Source organism: Oryzias melastigma, linkage group LG13, assembly GCF_002922805.2.
Source record: "Oryzias melastigma strain HK-1 linkage group LG13, ASM292280v2, whole genome shotgun sequence".
In the NCBI taxonomy this organism is placed as follows: domain Eukaryota; kingdom Metazoa; phylum Chordata; class Actinopteri; order Beloniformes; family Adrianichthyidae; genus Oryzias; species Oryzias melastigma.
In genome coordinates this window covers 2,537,732-2,558,783 of record NC_050524.1, presented here as the reverse complement: position 1 = coordinate 2,558,783, position 21,052 = coordinate 2,537,732, and the positions used below count along the sequence as shown (strand labels likewise).

Below are 21,052 nucleotides of genomic sequence, written 5' to 3'. Positions count from 1 at the left end.
GAAACCACGACCAATCAGTGCTCACTGACGTCATCTGGTTCCAACATGGTGGCGTTCGCATTGAGAAAAAATGGCAGCTGAATTGACTCCATTTGATTGGAGCCTAAGGAAACCGTTTTCTATGAGTGATGTCACACTCTCTCAGTCCAGTTCTTATATACAGTCAAGACCTGATCTGGCTCCAGAATTTAAGCAGTAAAAAGTTAAAGCACTTCTCCTTGGCTTTTACCAGACTTTTAACTGCATGTGGTTAGCTGGATGGTGGGAAGGATGACTTGAGCTCAGCAGCGCCACTTTCTGCTCACAGACATGAACCAATCACAGCTCAAGGAAACAGGAAATAACATAGAAGATGAGCACCACGGCAGATTTCAAACAGTTGGAATAGACTTAAAAGACAAATCTTATTCTACCAGACTAATGTGGCTGCATATCACCAATGAAATCTTTCCACTTCGGCCAAATAAAAACTCGACTATTCAATTATTTCCTTAGGCAGAAGTTAAAAACTGTATTACCCCTTAAGCCTTAAGACAAAAGAAGGACATTTAAAATACTTACAATTATGTCTCCTTCTAGAGAATTTAAACTCATACTTCTTGAGATGAACTCCAACATTGGTCATCAAGCGAATCATTTTTGCACCAGGCCCTAAAGGAGAAGATATCATATTTGGATAAACAATAAACAACATTTGACAATCAGAAATCTCTTGATTTTAGCCAAATTCTTTTTTCATGTACATGGAGCAATAAAAACCTCATTTCTTAGCCTTAAAAGATACTTGGTGGACAATCACCTCAATATTCTGAAATTAATCAGTCACAAAAATGGGAAAAAACGTATTAAAGCTTTTAAAAACTTTAAAATCTTTAAGGAGGACTAATATTCTTGTCTTTAAACTTATTTTTTGATTCTTGTCTTTGCAAATTCTGTAAATGTGAGAAAAGCATTTGGTTAAGGTTTATATGAATTCATTGGCAGTTTTAATTATGTTAGTGGTACAAAGAGGTGATTTAGTTTAAATGATTTAAAAAACTTTAAAGACGTTGGATTTTTTTAATATAATTTTTGAACCACACGCAGACAAAGTAATTTCAGTGAATATTATCAGCAAAAACTGAGGCTGTTGGACGTTTTTTTCTTAGTTTTTGTGCCGTCTATTTTGTATGGTTTCAACCTTAACCTCAAATGTAAATTATCCCAAATCCATCAGCCAGTCGTTTCGCAGTTTTTGGCTTGAACGTCACTTTGGAAATCCAGATGAATTTATCTTTGAATAAGACTAGATTGGGTTTAAAATTTGTATGTAAAACAGAGTCAAATGATGCCCAAAAATGACTTAAAATGTAACTTTTGTCACTTCAATATGTTAACTAAAGATTGGGAAATAAGAAGTTTTGTTTTTGTTTTTCTGCAAATAGAATTCTAAATCAAATTCCTCTTATGTGTAAACTTCTTCTATTGTAGAGTACCGCAGACATGCAGAGTTTCACATAAAACACGTTTCCAGTTTCTCCGTTCCACTGTTTGATGCTCAGCCTGCAGCGTTTTAGGTTCAGTTATTCGTGTTGTTTTGATTCACATTAGATCATGTGTGTTTTTTTTCATGTGGAGTCAGTGGAGCTCGTCCCCTAACCAGGATATTTATAGATGTTCTGTTTTCACTGCGATGAATTAAGAGCTTCATTTGCATAGCAGAGAAAAAAAACCCTTCCGAGAATCAAACCCGAGAACAGCCCTGAACCGCGGTCAGACCCATGAGGAACACCTCAGACAGGCTGCAGGACTGTAAAGGTTATTCCACTTTTTTATAACTTTATTTCCTCATTTGATTATATGTTTTGAATCCAGTAAAAAAGCTGTTCTCGGGACTTTGTCTTACATAAAAGCAGAGGCTCCTTCTCTTCTTGATGTACTTCTAAGTGCTGCAGAGTGTGTACACACCAGCTCTCTCAAACTGAATCACTACATGTGCATAATTCATCTACACAACAAGCTGGAAGTGCACGAGTGGATCCCGGTGCCGCTGCGGTGTTTGTGAGGCCGAGCCACGTTCTGGTTGCATCACCATCCCTTATGGGGTTGCTGTGGCGATATGCTGAACGGTGCAGCTAAAGCCACTCAGGTTGAGGAGGCGACGCCCCGCTGAGACTTCTGACTCTAAATTGGAAACCTAAAGCTTGGATGAAGCTTCAACTGCAGCGCTTCTCCTCATTAACGTTGGTGGAGTCGGAGTGAGTCACTCAGCAGCAATCAGCTCAGCCCTCAGAAACATGACAGCTGCCCACGGCTGAGCTGCACGCGTTGATGTCAAATCTGCTGTTCAAACAGTCACTGCTGAGGATTCCTGAAGCCCTGAGGGGTTTGGAGGTGAGACAACACAGACTTTTACCAATCAAACTCACTTTGGAGCGCTCATTAAGGTTTCTTTAACATCCACTCTGATGAAAGCTGGGATTTTTGGTTTGAGGCATTTATGATAGAGAACATATATAAAGAAAATTCTGCTTAAATTTGCATTTCTGAGTATTTCGTCAAGATGTTGAGAATCAGGGGCAGATGAAAAAAATGCAGGTTGAAAAATTGTGATGTAGAAAATACGCTGGTGGGACCCATGGCTCCCCTTGCTCCGCCCCATTCTGATGCAGACACAGATCCATGAACGTCTTTGTTTTCCTCGTCTGAGCTGGAATCTGGATCTAAACCATACAGATGGATAGCTTTGATCCCGGTTTTTGTTGCTCCGGTAACATCTGTTTGGGGTGGGAGGGGCTGTAAGCTAGTGGGACTGCACAAATAGGCCCCGCCCACAACTCAGATATGAACTCCTGCTGCTCTGCAGAAACTATGTCCAAGAAAACAACAGATTTTTTTTAATTTTGGTTTAACAGATCATAATCATAATTAAAAGCCCACTAGCAACGCTTTTATAAGGGATCAAAAGATGATTAATTAATTATCATCCAAATTAACAGGAAAATTTGCTATTTACTACAAAAATCTAGTTTTAATAAGACTATCTAATTGATTTTTTGTAAAAACGTCAGATGGATCTGCAGGATCTTTGTCTTGACAGTGAACTAGAACCAGATGAAACAGAGTTCATGTAAAAGAGCGAAAGCAGGAACAGAAGATTGTTTATTACAGAGATAAAAGAAAGAATGAACCAAAGCACAAACAGAAATGCTTGTTGATTTGACTTTTTTGGTTTTCTGGATTCTCTGTTTGATGAGCTTCGCTCCGTGTTCCCTGTTCACTTCAGTCGTGTTTGCTGGTGTTTTTGTGTGTTTGTTCATTTCACACCTGCGTTCGGTTGATTTCCATCAGCTGTTGCTCATTCCTGTTGATTCCTTTTCTCTTCACGTTCTGATGGGTTTGTAGTTCCTTCTGCCAGATTCTTTTCTCTGTTCCAGAACTTTGTTTGCAGAGATGCCTGCCAGCCTCTTGTTTGTTGTTGAGTCCCCCGCCTGCGTTTGCTTTCTGCTGAGCACTTGTGATTCTGCTGCATCAAATATTACACTCTGCATCTGCAACAAGTGAGCTTCTCTGCAACAGAAACTTTTCATAAACGTGTTTGTTTGGGACATGCAGCCATTCCTGACACCAGTTTGATCATCAAAACAACAACGTTTGCAGACAAATATGATCAACTTTGACATGTTTCACTTTAAACCTGCAGAAATCTAATCAATAATTTAAACTTAAACAGCAGCTTAAGCATAAATGTGCATTAAAAAACCATTTATGGATCTTTGTCGAACATCAGCTCAGAGACGTTCATCTCAAGATTCTGTTCATCAGGAAATCTAGATTTGATGAGTTTTGCTGTTCAGTCAAGCAGCTTTGTGTTAGTTCTAATCATCAAAGGGATTTTAAGTTCCTTTTTTACTGACGCCCAGGAGGTTGAAGATTTTTGTGTGGTAATCTGATGTGTCGAAAATGAAAATGCTGTTTTTGGTGCTTTTTTTTTACATGTTCTTGTGGCTTTTTTCTGATGATGGAGGACATTTCTAAAGAAAATTCAGCTCAAAGTTGCATTTCCAATTAATTTTTAATTACTTTTTGCATAAAATATTGAATACCAATTACAGATACCAACTATTTGTAATTTCTTGTTGGGTATTTTTTTTCTCTCTCAAGCATATCATTGATTTTCCTAAAAGGAAATACCATCAAAAACTGGCCAGGTAACAAGTTAAATGCACAAAGGCATTCTAACTTCCTCTGCTCAGGCTGTTGCTAAGGAAAACCTCCTCTGGTCATGTGACTGATGGAGCAGGTGAATATTCTGTGGTCTGGGGGGTTCAGCAACAAATATTGGAGCCAAAAACCAAAAATATGTAGAAATGAATTTTATTTTCACATTTTTTAAAAAGTAATTGATACTTTAATTAAGTAGTCAATTACCAAATTGGTGATGTACGGGTGTGTACATTATGATATTTTAGTATTGATCCTCTCATCACTAATTTGTGAAACAGGAACAAACAAAAAAGGAATTGATGTAATGTAGAAACTAAGGTGCTCCAAGCAATGAGGAGGGCAAAGGGGCGGGGAAAAGGGGCGGGGTTTCTCGGCGTAAACACTTCCGCCCACAACTCAGAAACAAACATCTATTGATCCCCTGTCGCTCTGCAGAAACTATGTCCTAGAAAACTATTCAGGTTTTCACTGTAGTTTAAAAATCCTATTAAAAGACGCTTTGAAAATAGATCAGAAGATGATCAAAAGACTCCCTTTAACAGCTATGATCCCCTCTTAGATGCTCCTGCCCTTCTTGCCTCTGAAGGGGGGGGGGGTGCCTGGTTTGGTGTTGGAGATACCAGCTGACACCTTCATCCTCAATCATTTTTCTTCATGGGAGCACACGAATAACCTGAATTCCCATCAGCAGTTACTCCAGAAGCCTCTCAAACGTCTCCCATCAATCTTCTATTTGCTCTGAAGATCTGAATCCTGTGATAGGATGAGCTGATGATGGAGGATGTTCACGGATGCCTGAGACTTCAGAGATGGAATTCTTTACACAGCAAAGCCAGGAAACGACAGGACTTCTGTCACTGAAGTGATTTGCAGACAGGATTTGAAAAACTCTGTGTCCTCTGTGTCAGATGGGATTTCAGGAGACATCTGCTCCCTGGTGGAGGGTTTTGTTGAGTCCCTGTGCAGATTCTCAAGCACGTCCTTCTGTTTCCTGTTCCAATCACTCTATTCGTTTTTCTTCCATCCTCAGCACCGTTCCTGTAACACCTGAATCTGCTCCTCCGGTACCGAGTCTTCTTCAGGTGCACCGCGGCAGCACTAATGAGAACATGGCTGGAGAACATCACTGATTGCACTAACAACCTCCAGGTTAAGACAAACAAACTGTATTTTTGGTCCTGGAGATGACGTGCACATGTATGTACACCATAAGTCTGCTGGGATCTGCTGAGCAGATGAAACTAACCTGCAGGCCGGCGCTCCACTCAGGAAATCCAGAAAAACGTAATGCAGGAAGTCAGTCTGAGCTATGAAAAATAATCACTTTAGTTTTTTATTTAAATACAAATAATTAATAAAAGGTGTTTAAATGGTGTGGCAGTAGAATAATGATGAGGGGTCACTGTCATTGTGGTTCAGACAAACGAGAGAAAATTAAAACAATTAGCCGCCCAGTTATGTCTGACCAAAAACCTGACGGAGGTTTAACTCTAAGCTGGAAATAATCCGCTGGTTGTGGTAAATGAGGGGTGCAGGTGGCAAACGGAACTCATTTAGAATGGGTTGCTACTCCTACCCCCAAAGTCTGCAGCTCATTGGATCATCAACACCCTGAGGTGGTCATTATCACAGGAAAGGGAGCGGGGAATGTCTGCACTGACATGACTGCTGGACATTGTCCTTTATATCGTCTGGTTGTGTGTTAGCATGTAGGTCTGAGTACTCACACACTATGTTTGGTTTAGCCATGCTAACAGGCAGGAAACGGGCATCTCGTCCTTCCCAATATGGCGTCCAACTTTACATATGGAACAAGCTAGCATAGCGAGTCTAGCTTATATAGTTCACGGGGTCAAGCAAAACTTCTTCTTCTTCTTCTCTTTCCGTCTGACTTAGATTGACACCTAGTGGTTACAACAGAACACAACTCTGGAATAACGAGCTTCTGATTCTTTTTTTTTCTTTACTCTGTTATGATATAAAATAAACACAACATTTTTTTTATGTTCCTTGTTTTTAAGATATGTAAGTAATACGCTTCTAAGCACAAACATGGAAACTTAAAGCTGGCAGTTAATTTACATCCTCAGCTATATTTGCTTAATGTGACACTTTTTCTCTCTTTCATCTCCAAACCTACAGAAATCTAAATTCTGCTTGAACAAAATGCAGAACAGCCTGAATTATGAATGCTGTGTGTGAAAGCGCTGACTCAGTAAAAAGGCAGGCTTGCTTGACTTGCTGGCGATGAATTTTCTTTGCGTCTGTTGTGTGCCGTGACCTGTAACTGTGAGGTGAACTCTGAACGGAGAAACAACATCCTGGTGAACACGCCACCAGCCGAGTGACCACCTGGAAGAGACGAACCGAGCGACTTCGCACCCGAATTTTACCTCAGAGTTCATCTCAGGGGAAGGAAGGAAGGATTAGAGGTTCTGTCTGAGAACTTCAAGCTTCTGTTTGAAAATTTAGCTTTAAAGACAAAAAAGTTTTGGATTTTCTGTAGCTGCTTTGGCTGTTAGACATTTATAATTATTTAACCCTTTAACAGCGGAGCTCCATGCTCTTTGATTAACTGTAAATTTTTACCATTAACAGGATCACTCCAGCAGATTCTAAAGGAGAAAAGTCGCTGTGAAAACAAAGAAACACAAATCAGAAGTTTAGAAATCGTCTCATGTTTAGGTGTTGTTCACTGAGAGAATTCAAAAGATTTTAACTGGATGTTTGTTTCTGTCCTGGTAAAAAATCTGCAGGATTTCTGTTCAAAGTAGAATCTAAAATCAAACCAAAAGTAGATCAGCATTTCCTCTCAGAAAGTGTTTACAGTTATTAGTCTGTGCAGACAATGTTTTCTATATTGACTCTGTCTATTAAATCTCTTTTCATTAGTTTTTTTTACAAAATGTTGCAGCGATTTTTCATATTTAGATAGATGTGTTGACGACATGAAGCCTTCCCGAGCATGCTCCGAGTATGACAACCACAATTTAGTTTTCTCATTATCTTAGAAACGGAACTCAGAATGGATTAAAACCCGAAGATCTGAACCCGGATGGATCCGCCTCCTCAGAACGTTCTGTCCGACAGACGCTCTGTTCCTCTGCAGGACGTTCTCGTCTGCTGCGTGTTCCTCTACTTCTTCAGTCACGTTTCCATCTCCTTTGCTCCGCCTCCTCTCTTCCTCTTTTTTTAAAGCCTGAGAGATTTATCGGAGCGATTTGTTCTTTTTAGCGCTCTGTCTGTGTCCATTATTGTTCCTCACTTCGCAGTTCCTGAGTGTGATTCTCTGTTTTTCTCTCTTTGAGGTTCAGAATCTTCTTGTTTCTGTTTGTCTCTTTCAGTTTGAGCTTTTTCTGATCTCATGTCTGACATTTGTCTCTGCCTGAAGGTGTCAATATTGGGAAAAAAAAGACAAGAATCTTTAATTGATCTACGGGAACCAGGTTAATCCTGCCTTTTTTATTAAATTTGTTTGCGGTTTTCTTGTAAAAACAGAAAACATGTTTTTTTCTCTTGATAACGAGACCACGAGATAGAGTTTCTCCTTTGAACTGGAGAATGGATTTTTATTGGTGATCATCTGCTTGTAAACACAGGAGGATGTCCTCAGGAACAGCTCGCTCTCTATGCAGAGATATCGCTCCATATTGATATATTCAATCAAATGTAAAGCGATAAACAATAGACTAAACAACTGCAGTCACTGAACTGCAGCCGTAACCGGGCCAACCGTCTCCTCAAATGACGAGGACTGATTTGGACCGGGGTGTCAAACATACGGCAATGTGTTTAATTTGGCCCAGTTGTGAAGAGTAACAAAATGTAAGGATGTTGAGGGGAAAAAAGCAAGTTTCTACCCCATTCATGTGGCGAGTTATGGTTATTTCAAGAAATTCTGCAATTCCGCCACTAGCAAAGGAAATGTAAAATGACAAGAAATCCAGAAATGAACATCATGTCGTGGTGAGAAGCAGTTCTGCCAGCCTTACGGCTGTTAAGTTAATGTAAAATGGTCACCATAATTACCAAAATGTCATCAAAAAGAAGAAAGATTGACGTGGAGTGTCGAGGTTTCCAGGAACAATGAACAAAACATAAATAAAGCTAAAGATAACAAGTGAACCAAACATTATTTTGATATTACTAGTCTGCCCACCTCAGATCAGACGGGTTGAATTCTGAACCAAAATGACTTTGACATTCCTGGATTCAGACGTTATTGATCCGCTCAATCTCCACATGATTTAGACCATGATTAAAGTAATCAATTATAAATTGATCGGTTCTTCTTTTGTTTGACATTTCCTTTGATTGTTAAAAAATGAAAAAAGTATTTTCTTCATTATTACGACATAATAGAATTTATTATCTTATGATAACGACATCTACTATCTCAATACCACAAGAAACATCAAAACAATGTGATAGTAGATGCTGTTATTGTGAGGAAAAAAGCAAGTTTGGTTGTTCAGTAACAATCCCAGTATATGTTGTTTGACCTACAAAAATGTAAGACGTAATCCTGTACAAATACTAAAACAATACTCACTCAAAATCTTTTGTCTGAGTACTTTTACTCTTCTATGTTTGATCTTTAAGTTAAGAAATATTCACAACTAAAATATGTTTTGCATAAAAATCAACCATCTGGATGTTTATTGAGTATTCAGACTCACAGTTTGGTTTCATGATATTTAATGGAATTCAGAGCTTTAAACAAATACTTAAGTACTTTATTTCATGTGTTTTTGTTTACTGAAACATGAGCTTTGCTGCTTTAGTCAACTTCCTTCTGAAAAATTAAATCAATGACTTTTTTTAAAGTTGCTAAATAGATAAAGTTATTTTTTCACATTTGTTGGAACCTCTTGGAGAACTTTGATATTTTTTCTTCCATTAATTCTCTCAGGTGACCACATTCTACCACTGTAATCCTGTGTAACCTTTTCTCCGGTCGAGCCCTTTCAGCCCGGGCAGTCTAAGCATGAGGAATCTCCTCTGCTTTGTTAGACTGACCACATTTGGAAATGCTGAACACGTTAACCTCGATCCCACGCTTCAGTTTTCTTCCTTGTTCAAGTCAAAACATGACACAGCAGTTTTTGGACTGAAACGTGTCACTGAAACTGTTGAGCCAAACGTGTTCTTTAGCAGCGACCCGCGCTGCAAACACGCTGCAGGAGGCGTGGCCAAGGTCGTCCAAAGCCCCTTTCAGCCCTAATCCATCGTGTTTCATCCTAATGGTCTGCTGCTTCACCTAAAGCATCCCGAGTGGTCGTTCGAGGCTGCTGCCTCCCCGTGTGGTTCTGCGAGCGAACATGAACGAGGCCGAGCCTCAGATCGGTAAATCAATACTCATTTCCAGCAGTGAAGCGGAGCCGGCGTGCTTCAGCAGATGCTTCATCTTTAGAAAGCCGTGGCCAGCTGAAGCCTCATTACACAGACTTCCTGTTTGTTCAGAGACGACGGATAATTATGTTCTATTGAGAGACTGAATGAACTCAAATATTCTCATGTTTTATCATCATCAGCTCATATTTAATGGCTATTTTAGGCCGGTACAAAACAAAAGCTTAAAATTAAGATTCTGCTCAACCTAAAAGGTTTTTAGTTTTAATTCAAACAAAAGAATCAAGCAGAAATTTAAACATGAAGGACCAGACGTTAAAGGCACCTTGAAAGTTTTGCCCCTGTGAGTCTCAGGTGGAAAATTAAAATATCTGATACAAGGATGACAAATGTGCCTTTTTCTTATGCTGAGTCGGCCTTTTCTGTTATCTCCGGCTGCAGCGACTCGATGACCAAAAGCTGAAGGAGGATCCGGATCAAATGCATTAAGCATCGAAACGGCGTCTGTCGAGTTCAGAAAATGATCAACACAAAGTCAAAGACTGACTTTTCATTCTTTACTTCAGGCGTCATATTTCACTTTGCATTACAACAGAGGGAGGTCATGATTTTATTTTGTCTTTCAAAGTAATTTATATCCATATATGTGATCATATTTGACCTTTGAAACTCTAAAAAAGCTAATTATTTATGAAATAGTGATTTCTGTGAACTCTTTTCCTCGACTCGATCTCTGAGGCTCCGCCTTTCGCTCTTTGAGGGTTCCGCCCATTTCATGACCTCATCCTAGAGCCTAGAGCTTCGACAGTGTACTTGCATTTGACCGATGAAAACAAACATGCAGATTTTTACAAACATGGATGTGAATATTGTGTGTCTTCTTTCAGTGGCCCCGCATTCACAGAGAGAATGGTGATGTGTAATAGATTCATTTAGGGTGAAGTTCAGTCACAAAATGCAGACAAAAGAAGATGAACACTTTAGGATTTATTGAAATGATGAGAACATTGAATCAGGTTCTGATCAGCACTGTCTCCGTATCAAAGATCCTTTTCTCTCTTATATGAATCGTTTTCCTGGAGACACGCGCCTTTCTATCTTTGCTCAATAATCCACATTTAAACCAGTTCTTCTAATTCGTCGCTCGCTTGTGTTAGTCTGGGGGCGGAGCTGGCTGAGCAGACTCTCCTGAAAGGGGCGGTTCTCACTTTGTGATGTCACAAAGTGACATCTCCATGTTTTCGTGGGTATGGGAGGGGCTGGTCCTGAGGGGTTTTTAGAGGATTACTCAGAAATGTGTGAATGGATCAAAATATCTCTTTGAGATTGTTAATCGTGAGGAATGAACAGTATAATACACTTATAAGCTCCAACAGTTGATTTTGTAAAGTACAGACACTTTTACAAAATGTAAAATCAAAATCTTTACAACATTAAAACATATTAGATTACTCATGAAAAACTAAAAGACAAAATAATAAAATACAGTTATTAAATTAAATGTGATATTGGAAATAAAGGAGCATTAAGGATGGTGATGTTTCTCAATCTGACTTAAATTTTTGGGGGAATTTTTTATACATTAGTGCTGGTAATAAATTAAATGAATCTACAACTGAATTTGAATTTATCAAAAATTAGTGTTTCCTAAATTGTCTTGTGAGGAAACTTTTAAAAGACACACATCTTAGAACCTTTATGTTCTAAATACTGTCCTGTTCAATAATCTGGATTTATTTAAAATCTGCAGTGAATCATCTAGAAATTCTGACTGACTTTTAAGAGTTTTTAGTTTTTCTCATTTTTGTCTTAAGCCTTTAAGTCATCCCTTTGGTTGAAAACTAATGTGAGTCTGAAGATGCTGTTAAGATGAAATGTTGCAGAGTGGATGTTTCTTTTCTCCGTCTGGGTCAGCTCTTTGTGTTTTTAAGATGGGAACAGAACAATCTTCAGGTCTGAGTTCATGACAGACCTGCAGCTTTTGGATCTGTCATTTCAGAGCGTCTCTGAACCAAATTCTGTGGGTTCTGGCCCGGCTCCAGGCGGTCCTGTCTTGTGTTTGTGCAGACATCCTGATGTTTGCTGTCCTGCTGTGTGTTTCCAAACCACTCCTGCAGTTGGACTTTTATGTGAAGGAACACAGTGACAGAAACCAGGTTTTTAGGCCGTAACGGATCATCCTACTCGGCTCCCGCCGTCACCTTTTCCAGAACCTCACATGCTGTGAAAATATATGTGTGTGGCCTCAAATATGAAGTCTCTTTCTCTTCAGATTCTCCCTAAAATTCCAGAATTTCACAAACTGTCTGCATTAATTTGAGATGATGGATAATTTGAGAGGATGGAGGGTGGACGGACTCGTTAAGGTGTCTGGTGGAGACAGAACTCCCACAGAACCTGTTTCTCTGCAGGTCCCACCTGCATGCATGAGCACTGAACCTGCAGGTCTTAATGGATTCCTGAATGACAGGAGCAGCAATATAATTTAATGAGTCCCGCATAGATGGCGTTTGCATCACCACAGAAATGTGCGCAAACGCCACATTTTAATGACCTAAAACAAATGTAACAACACACATCATTATGATGACATTTAAGGTCCCACCGCGAGCTTCAAACTCTCCGTTGGATTTTCTGCAGAATGTGATGCTGTCAAGTTGAATCGAGGTTTGCTGTCACCTTAGGAAAAAAAACAATATTTCATTAAAGCTGCAAACATCATTCAAAGTCCCAAACGGGTTTTCACCTGCAGCCATGCTGCCTCACCTGCTCTCCTGTCACGGCCGGCGTTGACCTTTCATCATCACCAAGCAGCAGGTGTTTAAAACAAAAGCAGACCTGTCATCCTTCATGAAGGGAAGGAATCATGAGGGTTTCTTCAAGGTTTGGTCCAATAAATATGTGCAGAGATTTTTATAGATCCAGGAAAAGCTAATCGTTCTGTTTTCCCTTCAACCGATTGTGACCAGAGTATTAAAGTTCCACTCCGATCACGTTTCCACTGGTCTTTTAACTATAAATATGCAGTTTTTAGGCAAAATCTAAAAAATCTGAACATAGTTTCTGCAGAGCGGCAGGAGTTCATTTGAAATTCACCTCTAGGTTGTGGGCGGGACTGTTGGTGTGGAGCAACAACACCCCTCTTTCCATCACCCATAACTGAGAGCTCTCTGTTGACACTCTCTCCCTCTAGCTTACAGCCCCTCACACTGACATGAGCAGGACCACAAAAAGGGATCAGAGCGATCCGGCCGTACAGTTTTGATGCATCAGAAAGGGGCGGAGCATGAAGCTTGTGGCCCCGCCCAGCGTGCTTTCTTTGTCACTACTACCATGTTTTTCTGACAGAATTTTTTCAATGATTTTGATTAATACTCAGAAATGCAAATTGAAGCTGAATTTTCTTTTCATTTGTGAGTAAAATTTAAAAAAAGCAATTTTCATCAGTGGGTCTTAATGTTATGGTTTATATTACAGGTGATCATCCTTACTTTGCTGTCGGTGACAGAAACAGAGAATCTTTTGAAGCATGGTGTATTAAAACCATGTAAATATTAAATTAAGCTTTAAAAAGCATTTCTGAGTATTTCTTTAATCAAATTGTGAATCAGGAGCAGTCAAAAAAAAGCTGCATGAAAAAAGGACGCTGGCTCCCTGCTCTGAGCTCCCAGCAACGGAGAGGGGAAGGGGGGCGGGGTTGCTCTGCACCAAGAGTTTCACCCACAACTCAGAGGTGAATTTCCAAAGAACTCCTGCCGCTCTGCAGAAACTATGTCCTAGAAAACAACACAGGTTTTTGTCTAAAGACTGCATCATCATAATTTAAAGACTTCTGGGAGATTTGGAAATAGATCAAAAGATAATCGGAGTGCGACTTTAAAACTGTCTAAAATGTGTTTTCACTTTGACTGAAGGTGGCGCTGTTCCCATGGACAGGACTGTAAAATTATGTGTTTTATTTCTTGTTTATCCTTTAATGTAAAGCACTTTGTGAAGTGCTAAATAAATAAACTTTACTGATTTACTTACAGAATCCTGGTTTTATGATAAACTTTTTTCATGTCGTCATTGAGCAAAAACTTTCAAGACTTTATAGAAAAGTTTCCTCTTTGTGGGGCATTTTACCCTTATTTTGGGCAGTTACCATGACAACATTGCTTTGGAGTTCTTATCATTTTTTCTGTTCTTGAGTTGGTACATTTTTGTAAATATTCCACAAAAAAATCAAGTTTTTATTAATTTATTAGCTTGTAACAACTTTTATTTTGAAAAGCATTAAAGATGCTCGACATGTAAAGACTCATTAAAAAGAGATCAGTTTCCCACCATGTTGCATTTCGTTCACTTCTGAAGATATTTGCAGCTCTGCAGCCCAGAAGCCTCAGCTCTGCTCGGCTGTCCTCCACGCTGAACAGACTCGCTCACACTTATAGGCTTTTGTCCGACAGCAGGAAGGTTGTGTAAACGGAGCGGTTGTGCGTCTGGACGGCTGTAGAGGAGGACAGGAAAAATAAATCACTTCAAGTTTAATATGAGTCCCGCTCTGGTCTGTAAACATTCTTCTATTAGAGAGCTTGGCTGCCAGGTTCCACTTTATTGACGTCCTCTTTGTGTATTTCTGTGGAGGTGTGTGTGGTTGTGTGTGTGCAGCATCTCTTGTTTGTCTTCTTTGCTGCCCGAGAGGACGGGTATTGTTTGTTGTGTTGAAGTGGGCCGGTCTGTTTGTGGCTCATCCGAACCGGAGAGGCAGTTTTGGAGAGAACAAAGACACGCTCTGACTTCTCTTTCATCTTTTCTTTCTTGAAGTTTTCCCTTTTTTCTGACATAAAAATAGATATAATAAGAGGAGAATTGGGAGATTAATTAGGGAACTTCACTTCCTCCTGTCAATTCAAGGCGTTTCAAGAACCAGTTGAAAAGCATCAACGAGGAAATGTTGCTTCCGACCTCAATCTGATCAACTGCACAGCGGTTTGTCGAAACTTTTCTGTGATTTTTTGGCTCAGCAGTTCAGGAAGAGAGCAAAGGCGATGCTGTAATCAGGAGAAATTCATAGTTTTTCACTTACAAAATGAGATAATTGAGCCAGAGTGCCAAGTTTGATGAGTTTTGGAAGGAGGTCAAACCGCCTTTATTTACTGCTGAGTTTTATATCCTTTGCTCTAAATCAGAGCAGAGTTTGCCTGAAAGGAAATCTCTCTCCCTCCAGCTTACAGCCCCTCACACCTCCAACCTAACATCAGCGGGGCAACAAAAATTTGTTCTGATCCAGATTCCAGATCCAGGAAAACAAAGACGTTCATGGATCTATTTGTCTGCAAGTGGATGCATCAGAAAGGGGCGGAGCATGGAGCTTGTAGCTCCGCCCAGCTCATGTTCTGTCACAAATAAGGTTTTTATAAACAATCATTTTTCAGCTCCTTATTCTCGTTTTTTGAATAAAGAAAAACTCAGAAATGCAATTTTAGCATTAATTGTCTTTATATACATCCTCCATTATCATGAGAAAAATGCCACAAGGACACGTTTTAAAACAGTTTTAACTTTTTTCAAGTGCTTTGTTTCATTCGAATGAAAGGTGCTATACAAATAAATAAAGTTTGAGTTCACTGGAGTGGGTCTTTAATTCTTTGAAACTGAAACTAAATCAAGGCTAAGTAATTGTTGCCCATTATGTTCGTAGAACCTTAAAAGCTTTAATCTGTGGGGAAAATGCTCACAGTCGCCTCATAATAAATGTTTTCTAAGGCAGTCGACTGGAAAGTCTTTGGTTTTGACAAATACGCTCGTTAATTATGGTGTTTCACTGGGAGCTCCAGTAACGAGGACAAACCCCGAACATGACAGCAGCTTAAAATCGGAGCCAGCTCTTCGGTGCTCTTAAGAAAACAAGCAGGGCGCTTTAATCTAGAGGAAGGAAGTGGTTTTTACTGAGCGTCAAACATGCATACATGTGCGGCCAACACACCAGACACCTGAAAGACTGCAGAGACTCGAGCAGGTTGTGTAACGTTCACACAACTTTAGAGAAATTCTCTTTGAAGTGTTTTAGGTATTTCTACACCTGGATGAACCCAACCAAGATATTGGGAAATTTTGGGGGAAGCTGCTGAAATTTGATATTTAATGTCATTTCTTTATAGATTTTCCAAACAAAACCTCAACATCTTCATCTCTGCATCAGAGTCTCGGGTTGTTCTCACCGCAGTCTTCTACACTTTTTCTTTATTTGGTCACACATCATACCTGAAACCTTCCTCCACCTGCTCTAACCCGTATGCACAAACCTTTCCCCCCTGAACTCAATCTTTAGAACTTATATTCTATTTCTTCTCACTGTTAGTTTCTCTCATTCACACATTCTTTCTGCAGCTTATCTTCATTCTTCTCCTTTCTAGAGCAAACATCTACCTCTCTAAATGTTCCTCCACCTGCTTCCTGCTTTCACTACTTACCACAATGTCCTCAAACATGATGGTCCAGAGATTCCTGTCTAACCTCATCTGTCCATCACCACAGCAAACAAGAAGGGTGCAGTACAAACTCCACCTCAAACTCCCCTCTGATGAAAATCCCATTTTTTTAGTTTTTAACACGTATTCATGGCATTTTTCTAATGAAAGAGAAAAAATATAATAAGAAATCATTTTGTTTTTGCATTTCCGAGTATTTCTCCTTTTAAATCTGTCAAACTGTCTTGGACAGACTCTGTTTGAATGAATGATCTTCTTTCCATCAACAGCTCTGCTGCACATGCACTAAACCCTCATCTGTTCCTAGTGTCTAGTTCAGGTTCTGGAGAAGAGAAGATGGTATCTTCACATTGACTGCAGTCAAATGAGCCGCCGTTCACATTTCTGTGGTCAAATCAGCATCACTGGATTTTTGGTGTGAGTTTCATCCAATACTTACGGTAGCAGGACTGAGAACGCTGGAAAATCTCCACCAGACTCCACGGAGCTTCTTGATGTGACCACGGAAATGTGAACGGCGGCTCATTTGACCGCAGTTGGAAAGGATTGTAAATCAATGAAAGAGCATTTTGATGTTAGCTTTGATTATTTTATCAAGAACTCTGAGAAACCAATGATTGAATGTATTGATCACAGTCAATAAACATTGGAGAATTAGCTAAAAGAGTCTTTGGTGAACTGGAAGGAGAAAGAATCAGGATTTTGGAGGAAGTTCTGTCCATGAAGATCTTCACTTCCTCGTCCAGCTGAGATCCGGATCAGAACCATACGGCTGGACATTACCCAGATTGATGGAAGTTTTTATGAAGATTCCTGCTAGTGAGACCCGAGCTATCATAATCAGACAGAGAGGATCAGGGGTGGGGCTCCAAAAGCCACGCCCCCTCAGAGGAGATTTTGGAAACAGAGGCTTCAGATCAACATGAAAAATGTATTTTTAAGACATTTAGGTTGTGGGATTTTGGTTAAAAATGTCATAATCATATTTAAAACACTACTGAGAACGTTTTTTAAAATAAAAAAAAGATTGTCATAAAGGGACTTTAAACTCTCTGGTTCACACAATGCGTCACCATCATCTTCCAGCTCTCATTTGTGTCCTGAACATCTTTAACTTCCATTCTTTGAGCAAAGGTGTCCTGTAAATGTCTGCTCTGTCAGACAGGACAGCTATACTGACAGACTCTGAAAAAGGGATATTTCTTTGTTTAAAAGAAATGGCAGCAAAGTCATCCAACTTTGGTTCACCAAATCCAGTTTTTATAGCCTGGAAAACTGTTGTGCTCCTCACATTTCCAACTTTTATAGACTGTAGGAGAGAGCATACAGACAGTGAGACGGTCAGACTTTCCATGTTCTCTGCAGCTGCTGGTTCAGTTTGTCAAAAACCATCTTTTGTGTCCAGCAGCTTCATGGAGGAACCATCTAAAGAAGGATTGCATCAGCAGCTGATCAATAATCGATGCTGTGGTGAAACCTTCATTAATATCTGCTGCACGTCAGACAAAACAGAAGACTTTGCTAAATTTGCTGCAGCAGAAAGCTTGACACTGGGAAGCGTTTCCATTCCCACATTTTCTAAAGCTTTCGCTGCCGGTGTGTAAATTCACTCTGACAGGTTGTGCAAATGATCCTTTATTTGCAAAGCGGCTTGGCTGGAGGTGCGTCCTCGCTGCTGGAGCCACAGTTTAGTTTGAAAGGTTGAGGAGCACGAGGTCTGAGGAGAACTCTCTAAGGCTTCAGGCCTCATCTTCGTTAGCTACAGGCGGGAAAGTTGATCAACGTCTTTCACTTTTGTTTAGAACATTATGAGCTCTTGCTTTAGTGCCATTAAAAGAGAAATGCTCGGCGTCTAAAGGTCGGAGCTCAAAAACTTTAAATATTCAGAGAATGGAAAAGCACATTTTCCCCCTGACAAAGAAATGATCAGTCAATCATTGTTCTGAAGGTTTATTTAACAGTGACAGACAGAAAAACTATTTTAACAACAACAGAAACTAAATTCATTTTAGTTTGAATAAGGGGAGATATAAATGGACATACGTGAGATTTATTGAAGACTAAAATTGATCTGTAAGTGTCAACAGAAAAGCAGACCAGACTTAAGTTCAGAAGTTGCTCCATCCGATAGCAGGCGAATGTCAGAGAGGAGAAAAGGATGGAGGACCATCAACTCATGAGAAGAAGGGAAGCAGCAATGATCTGCTGGTAAAGGTGGAGATTTGGAGGAAACAATGGAGAGTGGGAATGAGGGCAACAGGAGCTTCTGGTGAAGAAGGGATGAGGTAGATCTTCCTTATTGAGATTATGCCAAAACTTTAAGAAATTGTGTTTTTAACATGTTCTTGTATCGTTTTTCCCATATATAAAGCTTAATTTGCATTTCTGAGTATTTGTTTACTCAAATGGTTCTGAATCAGGAGCAGACACAAACGGTTTTGGAAAAAGATCATAGAAAATACGGTGGGCGGGGTCACAAGCTCCCTGCTGCGCCCCATTCTGATGCATCCACTTGTAGACAAATAGGTCCATGAACGTCTTTGTTTTCCTTGTCTGAATGGAATCTGGATCTAAACTGTATGGCTGGATAGAAACGATATTGATCAGTTGGGGTTGTGTGAACTGATGGGTGATGGGAAGTGGGGCGGGGTATTCCACACCTGCAGAGGTGAATTTCTAAAAAAAATCTTCTGCTGCTCTGGAGAAACTATGTACTAGAAAACAACAGGTTTTCAGAATAAATATGACAAAAAGATCACTGGGAACTCTTTGAGAATTGGTCTAAAAATGATGGGAATGAGTTTCTAACAAGTGAAATAAGTATTTGACCCCCACACAAAAACACAACGGACTTGAAGGTGAAACCTTTGCTAGAAAGAACAAGAACTCCCAAGTTTTCCTCCAATCTTCTTTGCAGGGATCAGATGATTTTGTGGTTAATGTTTGGACCCTTCAGATCCACAGATTTTCTTTGGGATTATGGCTTAAAACTTCATAAAATGGATCTTACGTTCTCGCCATGGAATGTTTGAGGTTACTTCTATGCTTGGATGACCTCCACATCTCATTCTCCAGTCAATATCTACTGGCTCATGGTCCGATCCGCGAACAGCTGTCCTGCTCCGAGTTCGGAACAGGAATGGTGTTTGTTAGGAGGTGATCGCCGTTTTTTCTTCAGACGTGCAAGTTGATTTGATGCCAAAGAGTTAAATTCAAATCTAATTTGTCCTTAATCCTTGGAGGCAGTTTTCTGATGAGTCATTGAGAGAGGTTCAAACCTCAGGTGGGCCCAGACAGGTGCCCTGTGGAGCAGGGGGACCTGGGGGGCAGGGCAGGATGTCCAAAGTTCTATATCAGTTTGATTTTAAAGAACTATTTAATTCTGTTCAGGTTTTATACTCCAAAACCCAATTTGGTAATAAAAAACAGTTTTCCTCAAAAGTGATAAAATCTGAACTAACATGAGATTTGCTAAAGTATAAATGATCAAAAACTAATAGAAAAGTTATTTCTCTCTGCAAACAGCTTCAACTTTATTCCATAAGTTTATGAACCAACATTTCCTCCTCAGAATAAAGACCTTTTGTTTTGAAAATATCCACCAACAGTTTTTTTCTCTCTGGAGTTCAGCTGATCTGAGATCAGGAACCTTTTGTGGACTTCTGTCCTGATTTTTGACATTTTTTATGACTTCTTTTAGAAATATATCAGTTTATAGACGGGCGACATTGTTGTGCACAAATAACAAATTATTTTAAAGAGTTGTTGATTATACTTTTTGTGTTTCATGATTAATTAAATTATTTGATTGTTTCCTGTTTGTGTTCGGATTGATTAGCTGCACTAAAAACAGATTTTAATCGAACGTGTTCTTTTCCTTTCAGGAGACCTGAACCTCCAGAAACTCCATGATCGTGGACCAGGTAAGTCTTCATATTTATAAACATCAAAATCCACATATTGATTTTAAAGTTTTTTGGGCTTTGCTTGAAACATCTCCGGGAGAGGAAAACTTTAGAACATAGAAAAAAAAAACTTTAGAAAGAATTCTTTACTTTGAAATATTTTCAATTCACAAAGTTAGTATTTTAACCCTTTAACACCTGAGGCATTGTTAGTGATACTTAAACACAATATCTTTAACGTACTGTAGCTTTTCAACCGTTTCAGAATCTACTGGAATCACATTAATCGTGTTCACAATTTAAAAATTAGAGTAAATCTTACAGAACAGGATCCACTTAAAGATTTTGGCTGAATGTCTGTTAGAAAACTCAGACTTTTTCACATATATTCAATTATTTGGAACATAATTTTGGAGTCAACACACGTCTCAGTGATTTCAAATATCAATGATTGGTTAAATATTTGGGAATCTCACATACTGTACCTGGCAGGAGTTAAACTGATAATATTTTTAATCACCCTGAAGTAAAATGTAGGTTTTGGTGCAGATAAAGTGAACTGCTGGAGACGCTGGGGGGTTGAGGAAGAGGATTATCGGCATATCCTTCGGGATTACCCAACAATTCAGCCACTCTGGGCTGATTTTAATGCAAAAACAGTCGAAATACTTAAGATAAATGTACATTTTCAATCTTCTACTATCTTTTTCAACCATTTTGACAATCCACACCAACAAATAAATAGACATTTATTCACAGATTTTACATCAGTTGCTAAAAAAGCCATAAAAAGACGCTGGCTTCTGTCCGGGCTCCCCACAGTCTCAGACTGGATAAATGTTGTAAAATATATATATCTGATGGAAGAGATCACTTCTTCTATCTCTCTCAGAAAAGCTGTGTTTACTATTACTGATTTTTTTTATGGTGTGTGTGTTCATTGTGAGCCGTTGAACCCTTTTCTTGCTGAAGTTCTGTGTGTTCGTGAAAAAGACAAGAAAATGACAGAGAATGGATCATTTGTGTAATTGTTTTAAGCGAGAAACTTGTATTTGCAAACCTTTTTCTGGAAGATAAAGAATTAAAAAAACAATTTATTAAATCTTCATAAAATAA

At 39.3% G+C, this 21,052-nt stretch overlaps 1 protein-coding gene across 1 annotated transcript in view; it reads left to right on the top strand.

Annotated features, from left to right (window-relative positions):
• The window catches only part of LOC112149520 (sodium/calcium exchanger 2), a 132,099-nt gene that overhangs the window by 36,544 nt on the left and 74,503 nt on the right, over positions 1-21,052 (top strand). The window contains exon 2 of the mRNA XM_024277256.2: positions 19,916-19,954. The gene's annotated coding sequence lies outside the window, so the exon portion shown is untranslated. The remainder of the gene's footprint in view (positions 1-19,915; positions 19,955-21,052) is intronic.